At 32.8% G+C, this 19,498-nt stretch overlaps 1 protein-coding gene across 1 annotated transcript in view; it reads right to left on the reverse strand.

Annotated features, from left to right (window-relative positions):
- LOC140436612 (uncharacterized) overlaps window positions 1-19,498 on the reverse strand; it is a 124,729-nt gene that overhangs the window by 34,824 nt on the left and 70,407 nt on the right. The gene's annotated exons all lie outside the window — the stretch shown is intronic.

Here is a 19,498-nt window from a genome sequence, read left to right on the forward strand (position 1 = left end):
TGCCACAAGAAAATAGCTTCAGAATCATCCAAATAAATTTACAGATCTTCTATAGTAGAGAACAGCAACGAATCTAATGTTAACTTAAATTTTAATAATTGTACTTTCACTAAAACTGTACTTTTAATAAATAAATGTTTCGTTATGTTGAGTTATGATTTTTTTTTCGAAAAATTATCCGCCGAATATCCCTCGGACATTGATGAATGCCTCATAATTTCATGACTTTGGAATGAAATACTAATTTTTATCTTCACGAAATTTGCAGGACATGTAGACCTCCAACTGGAATTTTTTCTCACGAACCGTTAGATGTAGAAAAAATCTGAGCCCTTGAGAAGAACAAGTAGCAACTTTTATGTAAGAAAAGTGCACCGGTTCGACTCTAGGACCGAAATTAACGTCAATATGCCCGATTTTTGATTTTTGAAAAAAATCCAAGGGTACCTCCTTTAAACATTTTTGGGCAAATTTCAATTTTGGGAAATTGTTTCTTTTAACGTTAATATATACACTAGGTCTAGCTTATTCCATATATGTGTTGTTTTTCTATCCCCTACCCACAGTTTGGCAAAAAAATGGAAAAATCGAATTGAAAATTTTCAGGTTTTTCCAATTTCCGGCCAAACGGTGCCTTTTCTCATAGGGGTATGTATATATTTTTTGAATCACTACGTCAGGCTTAATCGAAATAAATTAAATTTGGAACGAAATACTAAGTTTTTATTTTCACGAAATTTGCAGGACATGTAGACCTCCAACTGGAACTTTTTCTCACGAACCGTAAGATGTAGAAGAAATCTGAGCCCTTGAGAAAAACAAGTAGCAAATTTTATGTAAGAAAAGTGCACCGGTTTGACTCTAGGACCGAAATTGACGCCAATATATCCGATTAAAGGATGTTTAAATGTTGAACAAATAAATTAATATTTAAATGGGAATAAGCCACAATTAAAGGTTAAAATACATTTATTGACGTTTCAATTTCCACTTCGGAAATCGTTCTCAAAATACAAACATTAGTAAATTAATTTACTAATGTTTGTATTTTGAGAACGATTTCCGAAGTGGAAATTGAAACGTCAATAAATGTATTTTAACCTTTAATTGTGGCTTATTCCCATTTAAATATAAATTAATTTAAAATGCCACAAGAAAATAGCTTCAGAATCATCCAAATAAATTTACAGATCTTCTATAGTAGAGAACAGCAACGAATCTAATGTTAACTTAAATTTTAATAATTGTACTTTCACTAAAACTGTACTTTTAATAAATAAATGTTTCGTTATGTTGAGTTATGATTTTTTTTTTCGAAAAATTATCCGCCGAATATCCCTCGGACATTGATGAATGCCTCATAATTTCATGACTTTGGAATGAAATACTAATTTTTATCTTCACGAAATTTGCAGGACATGTAGACCTCCAACTGGAATTTTTTCTCACGAACCGTTAGATGTAGAAAAAATCTGAGCCCTTGAGAAGAACAAGTAGCAACTTTTATGTAAGAAAAGTGCACCGGTTCGACTCTAGGACCGAAATTAACGTCAATATGCCAGATTTTTGATTTTTGAAAAAAATCCAAGGGTACCTCCTTTAAACATTTTTGGGCAAATTTCAATTTTGGGAAATTGTTTCTTTTAACGTTAATATATACACTAGGTCTAGCTTATTCCAAATATGTGTTGTTTTTCTATCCCCTACCCACAGTTTGGCAAAAAAATGGGAAAATCGAATTGAAAATTTTCAGTTTTTTTTCAATTTCCGGCCAAACGGTGCCTTTTCTCATAGGGGTATGTATATATTTTTTGAATCACTACGTCAGGCTTAATCGAAATAATTTAAATTTGGAACGAAATACTAACTTTTATTTTCACGAAATTTGCAGGACATGTAGACCTCCAACTGGAATTTTTTCTCACGAACCGTAAGATGTAGAAAAAATCTGAGCCCTTGAGAAGAACAAGTAGCAAATTTTATGTAAGAAAAGTGCACCGGTTTGACTCTAGGACCGAAATTGACGCCAATAATGTTGAACAAATAATACAAAAAATTATAGTTTTTTCCAATTTCCGGCCAAACGGTGCATTTTCTCATAGGGGTATATATATTTTTTGAATCACTACGTCAGGCTTAATCGAAATAATTTAAATTTGAAACGAAATACTAATTTTTATTTTCACGAAATTTGCAGGACATGTAGACCTCCAACTGGAATTTTTTCTCACGAACCGTAAGATGTAGAAAAAATCTGAGCCCTTGAGAAGAACAAGTAGCAACTTTTATGTAAGAAAAGTGCACCGGTTTGACTCTAGGACCGAAATTGACGCCAATATATCCGATTAAAGGATGTTTAAATGATAAACAAATAATACAAAAAATTATAGTTTTTTCCAATTTCCGGCCAAACGGTGCATTTTCTCATAGGGGTATGTATATATTTTTTGAATCACTACGTCAGGCTTAATCGAAATAAATTAAATTTGGAACGAAATACTAAGTTTTTATTTTCACGAAATTTGCAGGACATGTAGACCTCCAACTGGAACTTTTCTCACGAACCGTAAGATGTAGAAGAAATCTGAGCCCTTGAGAAAAACAAGTAGCAAATTTTATGTAAGAAAAGTGCACCAGTTTGACTCTAGGACCGAAATTGACGCCAATATATCCGATTAAAGGATGTTTAAATGATGAACAAATAATACAAAAAATTATAGTTTTTTCCAATTTCTGGCCAAACGGTGCATTTCTCATAGGGGTATGTATATATTTTTTGAATCACTACGTCAGGCTTAATCGAAATAAATTAAATTTGGAACGAAATACTAAGTTATTATTTTCACGAAATTTGCATGATATGTAGACCTCCAACTGGAATTTTTTCTCACGAACCGTTAGATGTAGAAAAAATCTGAGCCATTGAGAAGAACAAGTTGCAAATTTTATGTAAGAAAAGTGCACCGGATTGACTCTACGACCGAAATTGACGTCAATATGCCCGATTATTGAATTTTGAAAAAAATCCAAGGGTACCCCCTTTAAACATTTTTGGGCAAATTTCGATTTTGGGAAATTGTTTCTTTTAACGTTAATATATACACTAGGTCTAGCTTATTCCATATATGTGTTGTTTTTCTATCCCCTACCCACAGTTTGGCAAAAAAATGGAAAAATCGAATTGAAAATTTTCAGGTTTTTCCAATTTCCGGTCAAACGGTGCCTTTTCTCATAGGGGTATGTATATATTTTTTGAATCACTACGTCAGGCTTAATCGAAATAAATTAAATTTGGAACGAATTATAAGTTTTTATTTTCACGAAATTTGCAGGACATGTAGACCTCCAACTGGAACTTTTTCTCACGAACCGTAAGATGTAGAAGAAATCTGAACCCTTGAGAAAAACAAGTAGCAAATTTTATGTAAGAAAAGTGCACCGGTTTGACTAAAGGACCGAAATTGACGCCAATATATCCGATTAAAGGATGTTTAAATGTTGAACAAATAAATTAATATTTAAATGGGAATAAGCCACAATTAAAGGTTAAAATACATTTATTGACGTTTCAATTTCCACTTCGGAAATCGTTCTCAAAATACAAACATTAGTAAATTAATTTACTAATGTTTGTATTTTGAGAACGATTTCCGAAGTGGAAATTGAAACGTCAATAAATGTATTTTAACCTTTAATTGTGGCTTATTCCCATTTAAATATTAATTAATTTAAAATGCCACAAGAAAATAGCTTCAGAACAATATGTTGAACAAATAATACAAAAAAATATACTTTTTTCCAATTTCCGGCCAAACGGTGCATTTTCTCATAGGGGTATGTATATATTTTTTGAATTACTACGTCAGGCTTAATCGAAATAAATTAAATTTGGAACGAAATACTAAGTTTTTATTTTCACGAAATTTGCATGACATGTAGACCTCCAACTGGAATTTTTTCTCACGAACCGTTAGATGTAGAAAAAATCTGAGCCCTTGAGAAGAACAAGTAGTAAATTTTATGTAAGAAAAGTGCACCGTATTGACTCTAGGACCGAAATTGACGTCAATATGCCCGATTATTGAATTTTAAAAAAAATCCAAGGGTACCCCCTTTAAACATTTTTGGGCAAATTTCAATTTTGGGAAATTGTTTCTTTTAACGTTAATATATACACTAGGTTTAGCTTATTCCAAATATGTGTTGTTTTTCTATCCCCTACCCACAGTTTGGCAAAAAAAAAGGAAAAATCGAATTGAAAATTTTCAGTTTTTTCCAATTTCCGGCCAAACGGTGCCTTTTCTCATAGGGGTATGTATATATTTTTTGAATCACTACGTCAGGCTTAATCGAAATAAATTAAATTTGGAACGAAATACTAAGTTTTTATTTTCACGAAATTTGCATGACATGTAGACCTCCAACTGGAACTTTTTCTCACGAACCGTAAGATGTAGAAGAAATCTGAGCCCTCGAGAAAAACAAGTAGCAAATTTTATGTAAGAAAAGTGCACCGGTTTGACTCTAGGACCGAAATTGACGCCAATATATCCGATTAAAGGATGTTTAAATGTTGAACAAATAATACAAAAAAATATAATTTTTTCCAATTTCCGGCCAAACGGTGCATTTTCTCATAGGGGTATGTATATATTTTTTGAATTACTACGTCAGGCTTAATCGAAATAAATTAAATTTGGAACGAAATACTAAGTTTTTATTTTCACGAAATTTGCATGACATGTAGACCTCCAACTGGAATTTTTTCTCACGAACCGTTAGATGTAGAAAAAATCTGAGCCCTTGAGAAGAACAAGTAGTAAATTTTATGTAAGAAAAGTGCACCGTATTGACTCTAGGACCGAAATTGACGTCAATATGCCCGATTATTGAATTTTAAAAAAAATCCAAGGGTACCCCCTTTAAACATTTTTGGGCAAATTTCAATTTTGGAAATTGTTTCTTTTAACGATAATATATACACTAGGTTTAGCTTATTCCAAATATGTGTTGTTTTTCTATCCCCTACCCACAGTTTGGCAAAAAAAAAGGAAAAATCGAATTGAAAATTTTCAGTTTTTTCCAATTTCCGGCCAAACGGGTGCCTTTTCTCATAGGGGTATGTATATATTTTTTGAATCACTACGTAAGGCTTAATCGAAATAAATTAAATTTGGAACGAAATACTAAGTTTTTATTTTCACGAAATTTGCATGACATGTAGACCTCCAACTGGAATTTTTTCTCACGAACCGTTAGATTGTAGAAAAAAATCTGAGCCCTTGAGAAGAACAAGTAGTAAATTTTATGTAAGAAAAGTGCACCGTATTGACTCTAGGACCGAAATTGACGTCAATATGCCCGATTATTGAATTTAAAAAAAATCCAAGGGTACCCCTTTAAACATTTTTGGGCAAATTTCAATTTTGGGAAATTGTTCTTTTAACGTTAATATATACACTAGGTTTAGCTTATTCCAAATATGTGTTGTTTTTCTATCCCCTACCCACAGTTTGGCAAAAAAAAAAGGAAAAATCGAATTGAAAATTTTCAGTTTTTTCCAATTTCCGGCCAAACGGTGCCTTTTCTCATAGGGGTATGTATATATTTTTTGAATCACTACGTCAGGCTTAATCGAAATAAATTAAATTTGGAACGAAATACTAAGTTTTTATTTCACGAAATTTGCATGACATGTAGACCTCCAACTGGAACTTTTTCTCACGAACCGTAAGATGTAGAAGAAATCTGAGCCCTCGAGAAAAACAAGTAGCAAATTTTTATGTAAGAAAAGTGCACCGGTTTGACTCTAGGACCGAAATTGACGCAATATATCCGATTAAAGGATGTTTAAATGTTGAACAAATAATACAAAAAAATATAATTTTTTCCAATTTCCGGCCAAACGGTGCATTTTCACATAGGGGTATGTATATATTTTTTGAATTACTACGTCAGGCTTAATCGAAATAAATTAAATTTGGAACGAAATACTAAGTTTTTATTTTCACGAAATTTGCATGACATGTAGACCTCCAACTGGAATTTTTTCTCACGAACCGTTAGATGTAGAAAAAATCTGAGCCCTTGAGAAGAACAAGTAGTAAATTTTATGTAAGAAAAGTGCACCGTATTGACTCTAGGACCGAAATTGACGTCAATATGCCCGATTATTGAATTTTAAAAAAAATCCAAGGGTACCCCCTTTAAACATTTTTGGGCAAATTTCAATTTTGGGAAATTGTTTCTTTTAACGTTTAATATATACACTAGGTTTAGCTTATTCCAAATATGTGTTGTTTTTCTATCCCCTACCCACAGTTTGGCAAAAAAAAAGGAAAAATCGAATTGAAAATTTTCAGTTTTTTCCAATTTCCGGCCAAACGGTGCCTTTTCTCATAGGGGTATGTATATATTTTTTGAATCACTACGTCAGGCTTAATCGAAATAAATTAAATTTGGGAACGAAATACTAAGTTTTTATTTTCACGAAATTTGCATGACATGTAGACCTCCAACTGGAACTTTTTCTCACGAACCGTAAGATGTAGAAGAAATCTGAGCCCTCGAGAAAAACAAGTAGCAAATTTTATTTTAAGAAAAGTGCACCGGTTTGACTCTAGGACCGAAATTGACGCCAATATATCCGATTAAAGGATGTTTAAATGTTGAACAAATAATACAAAAAAATATAATTTTTTCCAATTTCCGGCCAAACGGTGCATTTTCTCATAGGGGTATGTATATATTTTTTGAATTACTACGTCAGGCTTAATCGAAATAAATTAAATTTGGAACGAAATACTAAGTTTTTATTTTCACGAAATTTGCATGACATGTAGACCTCCAACTGGAATTTTTTCTCACGAACCGTTAGATGTAGAAAAAATATGAGCCCTTGAGAAGAACAAGTAGTAAATTTTATGTAAGAAAAGTGCACCGTATTGACTCTAGGACCGAAATTGACGTCAATATGGGCCCGATTATTGAATTTTAAAAAAAATCCAAGGGTACCCCCTTTAAACATTTTTGGGCAAATTTCAATTTTGGGAAATTGTTTCTTTTAACGTTAATATATACACTAGGTTTAGCTTATTCCAAATATGTGTTGTTTTTCTATCCCCTACCCACAGTTTTGGCAAAAAAAAAGGAAAAATCGAATTGAAAATTTTCAGTTTTTTCCAATTTCCGGCCAAACGGTGCCTTTTCTCATAGGGGTATGTATATATTTTTTGAATCACTACGTAAGGCTTAATCGAAATAAATTAAATTTGGAACGAAATACTAAGTTTTTATTTTCACGAAATTTGCATGACATGTAGACCTCCAACTGGAATTTTTTCTCACGAACCGTTAGATGTAGAAAAAATCTGAGCCCTTGAGAAGAACAAGTAGTAAATTTTATGTAAGAAAAGTGCACCGTATTGACTCTAGACCGAAATTGACGTCAATATGCCCGATTATTGAATTTTAAAAAAAATCCAAGGGTACCCCCTTTAAACATTTTTGGGCAAATTTCAATTTTGGGAAATTGTTTCTTTTAACGTTAATATATACACTAGGTTAGCTTATTCCAAATATGTGTTTGTTTTTCTATCCCCTACCCACAGTTTGGCAAAAAAAAGGAAAAATCGAATTGAAAATTTTCAGTTTTTTCCAATTTCCGGCCAAACCGTGCCTTTTCTCATAGGGGTATGTATATATTTTTTTGAATCACTACGTCAGGCTTAATCGAAATAAATTAAATTTGGAACGAAATACTAAGTTTTTATTTTCACGAAATTTGCATGACATGTAGACCTCCAACTGGAACTTTTTCTCACGAACCGTAAGATGTAGAAGAAATCTGAGCCCTCGAGAAAAACAAGTAGCAAATTTTATGTAAGAAAAGTGCACCGTTTGACTCTAGGACCGAAATTGACGCCAATATATCCGATTAAAGGATGTTTAAATGTTGAACAAATAATACAAAAAAATATAATTTTTTCCAATTTCCGGCCAAACGGTGCATTTTCTCATAGGGTATGTATATATTTTTTGAATTACTACGTCAGGCTTAATCGAAAATAAATTAAATTTGGAACGAAATACTAAGTTTTTATTTTCACGAAATTTGCATGACATGTAGACCTCCAACTGGAATTTTTTCTCACGAACCGTTAGATGTAGAAAAAATCTGAGCCCTTGAGAAGAACAAGTAGTAAATTTTATGTAAGAAAAGTGCACCGTATTGACTCTAGGACCGAAATTGACGTCAATATGCCCGATTATTGAATTTTAAAAAAAATCCAAGGGTACCCCCCTTTAAACATTTTTGGGCAAATTTCAATTTTGGGAAATTGTTTCTTTTAACGTTAATATATACACTAGGTTTAGCTTATTCCAAATATGTGTTGTTTTTCTATCCCCTACCCACAGTTTGGCAAAAAAAAAAGGAAAAATCGAATTGAAAATTTTCAGTTTTTTCCAATTTCCGGCCAAACGGTGCCTTTTCTCATAGGGGTATGGTATATATTTTTTGAATCACTACGTCAGGCTTAATCGAAATAAATTAAATTTGGAACGAAATACTAAGTTTTTATTTTCACGAAATTTGCATGACATGTAGACCTACAACTGGAAACTTTTTTCTCACGAAACCGTAAGATGTAGAAGAAATCTGAGCCCTCGAGAAAAACAAGTAGCAAATTTTATGTAAGAAAAGTGCACCGGGTTTGACTCTAGGCCGAATTGACGCCAATATATCCGATTAAAGGATGTTTAAATGTTGAACAAATAATACAAAAAAATATACTTTTTTCCAATTTCCGGCCAAACGGTGCATTTTCTCATAGGGGTATGTATATATTTTTGAATTACTACGTCAGGCTTAATCGAAATAAATTAAATTTGGAACGAAATACTAAGTTTTTATTTTCACGAAATTTGCATGACATGTAGACCTCCAACTGGAATTTTTTCTCACGAACCGTTAGATGTAGAAAAAAATCTGAGCCCTTGAGAAGAACAAGTAGTAAATTTTATGTAAGAAAAGTGCACCGTATTGACTCTAGGACCGAAATTGACGTCAATATGCCCGATTATTGAATTTTAAAAAAATCCAAGGGTACCCCCTTTAAACATTTTTGGGCAAATTTCAATTTTGGAGAAATATGTTTCTTTTAACGTTAATATATACACTAGGTTTAGCTTATTCCAAATATGTGTTGTTTTTCTATCCCCTACCCACAGTTTGGCAAAAAAAAAAGGAAAAATCGAATTGAAAATTTTCAGTTTTTTCCAATTCCCGGCCAACGGTGCCTTTTCTCATAGGGGTATGTATATATTTTTTGAATCACTACGTCAGGCTTAATCGAAATAAATTAAATTTGGAACGAAATACTAAGTTTTTATTTTCACGAAATTTGTATGACATGTAGACCTCCAACTGGAACTTTTTCTCACGAACCGTAAGATGTAGAAGAAATCTGAGCCCTCGAGAAAAACAAGTAGCAAATTTTATGTAAGAAAAAGTGCACCGGTTTGACTCTAGGACCGAAATTGACGCCAATATATCCGATTAAAGGATGTTTAAATGTTGAAACAAATAATACAAAAAAATATAATTTTTCCAATTTCCGGCCAAACGGTGCATTTTCTCATAGGGGTATGTATATATTTTTTGAATTACTACGTCAGGCTTAATCGAAATAAATTAAATTTGGAACGAAATACTAAGTTTTTATTTTCACGAAATTTGCATGACATGTAGACCTCCAACTGGAATTTTTTCTCACGAACCGTTAGATGTAGAAAAAATCTGAGCCCTTGAGAAGAACAAGTAGTAAATTTTATGTAAGAAAAGTGCACCGTATTGACTCTAGGACCGAAATTGACGTCAATATGCCCGATTATTGAATTTTAAAAAAAATCCAAGGGTACCCCCTTTAAACATTTTTGGGCAAATTTCAATTTTGGGAAATTGTTTCTTTTAACGTTAATATATACACTAGGTCTAGCTTATTCCAAATATGTGTTGTTTTTCTATCCCTACCCACAGTTTGGCAAAAAAAAAGGAAAAAATCGAATTGAAAATTTTCAGTTTTTTCCAATTTCCGGCCAAAACGGTGCCTTTCTCATAGGGGTATGTATATATTTTTTGAATCACTACGTAAGGCTTAATCGAAATAAATTAAATTTGGAACGAAATACTAAGTTTTTATTTTCACGAAATTTGCAGGACATGTAGACCTCCAACTGGAACTTTTTCTCACGAACCGTAAGATGTAGAAAAAATCTGAGCCCTTGAGAAGAACAAGTAGCAAATTTTATGTAAGAAAAGTGCACCGGATTGACTCTACGACCGAAATTGACGTCAATATGCCCGATTATTGAATTGTGAAAAAAATCCAAGGGTACCCCCTTTAAACATTTTTGGGCAAATTTCGATTTTGGGAAATTGTTTCTTTTAACGTTAATATATACACTAGGTCTAGCTTATTCCAAATATGTGTTGTTTTTTTATCCCCTACCCACAGTTTGGCAAAAAATGGAAAAATCGAATTGAAAATTTTCAGTTTTTTCCAATTTCCCGGCCAAACGGTGCCTTTTCTCATAGGGGTATGTATATATTTTTTGAATCACTACGTCAGGCTTAATCGAAATAAATTAAATTTGGAACGAAATACTAAGTTTTTATTTTCACGAAATTTGCATGACATGTAGACCTCCAACTGGAACTTTTTCTCACGAACCGTAAGATGTAGAAGAAATCTGAGCCCTTGAGAAAAACAAGTAGCAAATTTTATGTAAGAAAAGTGCACCGGTTTGACTCTAGGACGAAATTGACGCCAATATATCCGATTAAAGGATGTTTTAAATGTTGAACAAATAATTACAAAAAAATATACTTTTTTCTAATTTCCGGCCAAACGGTGCATTTTCTCATAGGGGTATGTATATATTTTTGAATTACTACGTCAGGCTTAATCGAAATAAATTAAATTTGGAACGAAATACTAAGTTTTTATTTTCACGAAATTTGCATGACATGTAGACCTCCAACTGGAATTTTTTCTCACGAACCGTTAGATGTAGAAAAAATCTGAGCCCTTGAGAAGAACAAGTAGTAAATTTTATGTAAGAAAAGTGCACCGTATTGACTCTAGGACCGAAATTGACGTCATATGCCCGATCATTGAATTTTTAAAAAATCCAAGGGTACCCCCTTTAAACATTTTTGGGCAAATTTCAATTTTGGGAAATTGTTTCTTTTAACGTTAATATATACACTAGGTCTAGCTTATTCCAAATATGTGTTGTTTTTCTATCCCCTACCCACAGTTTGGCAAAAAAAAAAGGAAAAATCGAATTAAAAATTTCAGTTTTTTCCATTTCCGGCCAAACGGTGCTTTTCTCATAGGGGTATGTATATATTTTTTGAATCACTACGTAAGGCTTAATCGAAATAAAATAAATTTGGAACGAAATACTAAGTTTTTATTTTCACGAAATTTGCAGACATGTAGACCTCCAACTGGAACTTTTTCTCACGAACCGTAAGATGTAGAAGAAATCTGAGCCCTCGAGAAAAACAAGTAGCAAATTTTATGTAAGAAAAGTGCACCGGTTTGACTCTAGGACGAAATTGACGCCAATATATCCGATTAAAGGATGTTTAAATGTTGAACAAATAATACAAAAAAATATAATTTTTTCCAATTTCCGGCCAAACGGTGCATTTTCTCATAGGGGTATGTATATATTTTTTGAATTACTACGTCAGGCTTAATCGAAATAAATTAAATTTGGAACGAAATACTAAGTTTTTTTTTCACGAAATTTGCATGACATGTAGACCTCCAACTGGAATTTTTTCTCACGAACCGTTAGATGTAGAAAAAATCTGAGCCCTTGAGAAGAACAAGTAGTAAATTTATGTAAGAAAAGTGCACCGTATTGACTCTAGGACCGAAATTGACGTCAATATGCCCGATTATTGAATTTTAAAAAAAATCCAAGGGTACCCCCTTTAAACATTTTGGCAAATTTCAATTTTGGGAATTGTTTCTTTTAACGTTAATATATACACTAGGTTAGCTTATTCCAAATATGTGTTGTTTTTTCTATCCCCTACCCACAGTTTGGCAAAAAAAAGGAAAAATCGAATTGAAAATTTTCAGTTTTTTCCAATTTCCGGCCAAACGGTGCCTTTTCTCATAGGGGTATGTATATATTTTTTGAATCACTACGTCAGGCTTAATCGAAATAAATTAATTTGGAACGAAATACTAAGTTTTATTTCACGAAATTTGCATGACATGTAGACCTACAACTGGAACTTTTTCTCACGAACCGTAAGATGTAGAAGAAATCTGAGCCCTCGAGAAAAACAAGTAGCAAATTTTATGTAAGAAAAGTGCACCGGTTTGACTCTAGGACCGAAATTGACGCCAATATATCCGATTAAAGGATGTTTAAATGTTGAACAAATAATACAAAAAATATACTTTATTTCCAATTTCCGGCCAAACGGTGCATTTTCTCATAGGGGTTGTATATATTTTTTGAATTACTACGTCAGGCTTAATCGAAATAAATTAAATTTGGAACGAAATACTAAGTTTTTATTTTCACGAAATTTGCATGACATGTAGACCTCCAACTGGAATTTTTTCTCACGAACCGTTAGATGTAGAAAAAATCTGAGCCCTTGAGAGAACAAGTAGTAAATTTTATGTAAGAAAAGTGCACCGTATTGACTCTAGGACGAAATTGACGTCAATATGCCCCGATTATTGAATTTTAAAAAAATCCAAGGGTACCCCCTTTAAACATTTTTGGGCAAATTCCAATTTTGGGAAATTGTTTCTTTTAACGTTAATATATACACTAGGTTTAGCTTATTCCAAATATGTGTTGTTTTTCTATCCCCTACCCACAGTTTGGCAAAAAAAAAGGAAAAATCGAATTGAAAATTTCAGTTTTTTCCAATTTCCGGCCTAACGGTGCCTTTTCTCATAGGGGTATGTATATATTTTTGGAATCACTACGTCAGGCTTAATCGAAATAAAATTAAATTTGGAACGAAATACTAAGTTTTTATTTTCAACGAAATTTTGCATGACATGTAGACCTCCAACTGGAACTTTTTCTCACGAACCGTAAGATGTAGAAGAAATCTGAGCCCTCGAGAAAAACAAGTAGCAAATTTTATGTAAGAAAAGTGCACCGGTTTGACTCTAGGACCGAAATTGACGCCAATATATCCGATTAAAGGATGTTTAAATGTTGAACAAATAATACAAAAAAAATATAATTTTTTCCAATTTCCGGCAAACGGTGCATTTTCTCATAGGGGTATGTATATATTTTTGAATTACTACGTCAGGCTAATCGAAATAAATTAAATTTGGAACGAAATACTAAGTTTTTATTTTCACGAAAATTTGCATGACATGTAGACCTCCAACTGGAATTTTTCTCACGAACCGTTAGATGTAGAAAAAATCTGAGCCCTTGAGAAGAACAAGTAGTAAATTTTATGTAAGAAAAGTGCACCGTATTGACTCTAGGACGAAATTGACGTCAATATGCCCGATTATTGAATTTTAAAAAAAATCCAAGGGTACCCCCTTTAAACATTTTTGGGCAAATTTCAATTTTGGGAAATTGTTTCTTTTAACGTTAATATATACACTAGGTCTAGCTTATTCCAAATATGTGTTGTTTTTCTATCCCCTACCCACAGTTTGGCAAAAAAAAAGGAAAAATCGAATTGAAAATTTTCAGTTTTTTCCAATTTCCGGCCAAACGGTGCCTTTTCTCATAGGGGTATGTATATATTTTTTGAATCACTACGTAAGGCTTAATCGAAATAAATTAAATTTGGAACGAAATACTAAGTTTTTATTTTCACGAAATTTGCAGGACATGTAGACCTCCAACTGGAACTTTTTCTCACGAACCGTAAGATGTAGAAAAAATCTGAGCCCTTGAGAAGAACAAGTAGCAAATTTTATGTAAGAAAAGTGCACCGGATTGACTCTACGACCGAAATTGACGTCAATATGCCCGATTATTGAATTGTGAAAAAAATCCAAGGGTACCCCCTTTAAACATTTTTGGGCAAATTTCGATTTTGGGAAATTGTTTCTTTTAACGTTAATATATACACTAGGTCTAGCTTATTCCAAATATGTGTTGTTTTTTTATCCCCCTACCCACAGTTTGGCAAAAAAATGGAAAAATCGAATTGAAAATTTTCAGTTTTTTCCAATTTCCGGCCAAACGGTGCCTTTTCTCATAGGGGTATGTATATATTTTTTGAATCACTACGTCAGGCTTAATCGAAATAATTAAATTTGAACGAAATACTAAGTTTTTATTTTCACGAAATTTGCATGACATGTAGACCTCCAACTGGAACTTTTTCTCACGAACCGTAAGATGTAGAAGAAATCTGAGCCCTTGAGAAAAACAAGTAGCAAATTTTATGTAAGAAAAGTGCACCGGTTTGACTCTAGGACCGAAATTGACGCCAATATATCCGATTAAAGGATGTTTAAATGTTGAACAAATAATACAAAAAAATATACTTTTTTCTAATTTCCGGCCAAACGGTGCATTTTCTCATAGGGGTATGTATATATTTTTTGAATTACTACGTCAGGCTTAATCGAAATAAATTAAATTTGGAACGAAATACTAAGTTTTTATTTTCACGAAATTTGCATGACATGTAGACCTCCAACTGGAATTTTTTCTCACGAACCGTTAGATGTAGAAAAAATCTGAGCCCTTGAGAAGAACAAGTAGTAAATTTTATGTAAGAAAAGTGCACCGTATTGACTCTAGGACCGAAATTGACGTCAATATGCCCGATCATTGAATTTTTAAAAAATCCAAGGGTACCCCCTTTAAACATTTTTGGGCAAATTTCAATTTTGGGAAATTGTTTCTTTTAACGTTAATATATACACTAGGTCTAGCTTATTCCAAATATGTGTTGTTTTTCTATCCCCTACCCACAGTTTGGCAAAAAAAAAGGAAAAATCGAATTGAAAATTTTCAGTTTTTTCAATTTCCGGCCAAACGGTGCCTTTTCTCATAGGGGTATGTATATATTTTTTGAATCACTACGTAAGGCTTAATCGAAATAAATTAAATTTGGAACGAAATACTAAGTTTTTATTTTCACGAAATTTGCAGGACATGTAGACCTCCAACTGGAACTTTTTCTCACGAACCGTAAGATGTAGAAGAAATCTGAGCCCTTGAGAAAAACAAGTAGCAAATTTTATGTAAGAAAAGTGCACCAGTTTGACTCTAGGACCGAAATTGACGCAGTATATCCGATTAAAGGATGTTTAAATGATGAACAAATAATACAAAAAATTATAGTTTTTTCCAATTTCCGGCCAAACGGTGCATTTTCTCATAGGGGTATGTATATATTTTTTGAATCACTACGTCAGGCTTAATCGAAATAAATTAAATTTGGAACGAAATACTAAGTTTTTATTTTCACGAAATTTGCATGACATGTAGACCTCCAACTGGAATTTTTCTCACGAACCGTTAGGTGTAGAAAAAATCTGAGCCCTTGAGAAGAACAAGTAGTAAATTATATGTAAGAAAAGTGCACCGGATTGACTCTACGACCGAAATTGACGTCAATATGCCCGATTATTGAATTTTGAAAAAATCCAAGGGTACCCCCTTTAAACATTTTTGGGCAAATTTCAATTTTGGGAAATTGTTTCTTTTAACGTTAATATATACACTAGGTCTAGCTTATTCCAAATATGTGTTGTTTTTTTATCCCCTACCCACAGTTTGGCAAAAAAATGGAAAAATCGAATTGAAAATTTTCAGGTTTTTCCAATTTCCGGCCAAACGGTGCCTTTTCTCATAGGGGTATGTATATATTTTTTGAATCACTACGTCAGGCTTAATCGAAATAAATTAAATTTGGAACGAAATACTAAGTTTTATTTTCACGAAATTTGCATGACATGTAGACCTCCAACTGGAATTTTTTCTCACGAACCGTTAGGTGTAGAAAAATCTGAGCCCTTGAGAAGAACAAGTAGTAAATTTTATGTAAGGAAAGTGCACCGTATTGACTCTAGGACCGAAATTGACGTCAATATGCCCGATTATTGAATTTTTAAAAAAATCCAAGGGTACCCCCTTTAAACATTTTTTGGGCAAATTTCAATTTTGGGAAATTGTTTCTTTTAACGTTAATATATACACTAGGTCTACCTTATTCCAAATATGTGTTGTTTTTTATCCCCTACCCACAGTTTGGCAAAAAAAATGGAAAAATCGAATTGAAAATTTCAGTTTTTTCCAATTTCCGGCCAAACGGTGCCTTTTCTCATAGGGGTATGTATATATTTTTTGAATCACTACGTCAGGCTTAATCGAAATAAATTAAATTTGGAACGAAATACTAAGTTTTTATTTTCACGAAATTTGCATGACATGTAGACCTCCAACTGGAATTTTTCTCACGAACCGTTAGATGTAGAAAAAATCTGAGCCCTTGAGAAGAACAAGTAGCAAATTTTATGTAAGAAAAGTGCACCGGATTGACTCTACGACCGAAATTGACGTCAATATGCCCGATTATTGAATTGTGAAAAAAATCCAAGGGTACCCCCTTTAAACATTTTTGGGGAAATTTCGATTTTGGGAAATTGTTTCTTTTAACGTTAATATATACACTAGGTCTAGCTTATTCCAAATATGTGTTGTTTTTTTATCCCCTACCCACAGTTTGGCAAAAAAATGGAAAAATCGAATTGAAAATTTTCAGTTTTTTCCAATTTCCGGCCAAACGGTGCCTTTTCTCATAGGGGTATGTATATATTTTTTGAATCACTACGTCAGGCTTAATCGAAATAAATTAAATTTGGAACGAAATACTAAGTTTTTATTTTCACGAAATTTGCAGGACATGTAGACCTCCAACTGGAACTTTTTCTCACGAACCGTAAGATGTAGAAGAAATCTGAGCCTTGAGAAAAACAAGTAGCAAATTTTATGTAAGAAAAGTGCACCAGTTTGACTCTAGGACCCGAAATTGACGCCAGTATATCCGATTAAAGGATGTTTAAATGATGAACAAATAATACAAAAAATTATAGTTTTTTCCAATTTCCGGCCAAACGGTGCATTTTCTCATAGGGGTATGTATATATTTTTTGAATCACTACGTCAGGCTTAATCGAAATAAATTAAATTTGGAACGAAATACTAAGTTTTTATTTTCACGAAATTTGCATGACATGTAGACCTCCAACTGGAATTTTTCTCACGAACCGTTAGATGTAGAAAAAATCTGAGCCCTTGAGAAGAACAAGTAGTAAATTTTATGTAAGAAAAGTGCACCGTATTGACTCTAGGACCGAAATTGACGTCAATATGCCCGATTATTGAATTTTTAAAAAAATCCAAGGGTACCCCCTTTAAACATTTTTGGGCAAATTTCAATTTTGGGAAATTGTTTCTTTTAACGTTAATATATACACTAGGTCTAGCTTATTCCAAATATGTGTTGTTTTTCTATCCCCTACCCACAGTTTGGCAAAAAAAAATGGAAAAATCGAATTGACAATTTTCAGTTTTTTCAATTTCCGGCCAAACGGTGCCTTTTCTCATAGGGGTATGTATATATTTTTTGAATCACTACGTAAGGCTTAATCGAAATAAATTAAATTTGGAACGAAATACTAAGTTTTTATTTTCACGAAATTTGCATGACATGTAGACCTCCAACTGGAATTTTTTCTCACGAACCGTTAGATGTAGAAAAATCTGAGCCCTTGAGAAGAACAAGTAGTAAATTTTATGTAAGAAAAGTGCACCGTATTGACTCTAGGACCGAAATTGACGTCAATATGCCCGATTATTGAATTTTTAAAAAAATCCAAGGGTACCCCCTTTAAACATTTTTGGGCAAATTTCAATTTTGGGGAAATTGTTTCTTTTAACGTTAATATATACACTAGGTCTAGCTTATTCCAAATATGTGTTGTTTTTCTATCCCCTACCCACAGTTTGGCAAAAAAATGGAAAAATCGAATTGAAAATTTTTAGTTTTTTCCAATTTCCGGCCAAACGGTGCCTTTTCTCATAGGGGTATGTATATATTTTTTGAATCACTACGTCAGGCTTAATCGAAATAAATTAAATTTGGAACGAAATAATAAGTTTTTATTTTCACGAAATTTGCAGGACATGTAGACCTCCAACTGGAACTTTTTCTCACGAACCGTAAGATGTAGAAGAAATCTGAGCCCTTGAGAAAAACAAGTAGCAAATTTTATGTAAGAAAAGTGCACCGGTTTGACTCTAGGACCGAAATTGACGCCAGTATATCCGATAAAGGATGTTTAAAATGATGAACAAATAATACAAAAAATTATAGTTTTTTCCAATTTCCGGCCAAACGGTGCATTTTCTCATAGGGGTATGTATATATTTTTTGAATCACTACGTAAGGCTTAATCGAAATAAATTAAATTTGGAACGAAATACTAAGTTTTATTTTCACGAATTTGCAGGACATGTAGACCTCCAACTGGAACTTTTTCTCACGAACCGTAAGATGTAGAAGAAATCTGAGCCCTTGAGAAAAACAAGTAGCAAATTTTATGTAAGAAAAGTGCACCAGTTTGACTCTAGGACCGAAATTGACGCCAGTATATCCGATTAAAGGATGTTTAAATGATGAACAAATAATACAAAAAATTATAGTTTTTTCCAATTTCCGGCCAAACGGTGCATTTTCTCATAGGGGTATGTATATATTTTTTGAATCACTACGTCAGGCTTAATCGAAATAAATTAAATTTGGAACGAAATACTAAGTTTTTATTTTCACGAAATTTGCATGACATGTAGACCTCCAACTGGAATTTTTTCTCACGAACCGTTAGATGTAGAAAAAATCTGAGCCTTGAGAAGAACAAGTAGCAAATTATATGTAAGAAAAGTGCACCGGATTGACTCTACGACCGAAATTGACGTCAATATGCCCGATTATTGAATTTTGAAAAAAATCCAAGTGTACCCCCTTTAAACATTTTTGGGCAAATTTCAATTTTGGGAAACTGTTTCTTTTAACGTTAATATATACACTAGGTCTAGCTTATTCCAAATATGTGTTGTTTTTTTATCCCCTACCCACAGTTTGGCAAAAAAATGGAAAAATCGAATTGAAAATTTTCAGGTTTTTCCAATTTCCGGCCAAACGGTGCCTTTTCTCATAGGGGTATGTATATATTTTTTGAATCACTACGTCAGGCTTAATCGAAATAAATTAAATTTGGAACGAAATACTAAGTTTTTATTTTCACGAAATTTGCATGACATGTAGACCTCCAACTGGAATTTTTTCTCACGAACCGTTAGATGTAGAAAAAATCTGAGCCCTTGAGAAGAACAAGTAGTAAATTTTATGTAAGAAAAGTGCACCGTATTGACTCTAGGACCGAAATTGACGTCA

Source organism: Diabrotica undecimpunctata, chromosome 3, assembly GCF_040954645.1.
Source record: "Diabrotica undecimpunctata isolate CICGRU chromosome 3, icDiaUnde3, whole genome shotgun sequence".
Lineage (NCBI taxonomy): Eukaryota > Metazoa > Arthropoda > Insecta > Coleoptera > Chrysomelidae > Diabrotica > Diabrotica undecimpunctata.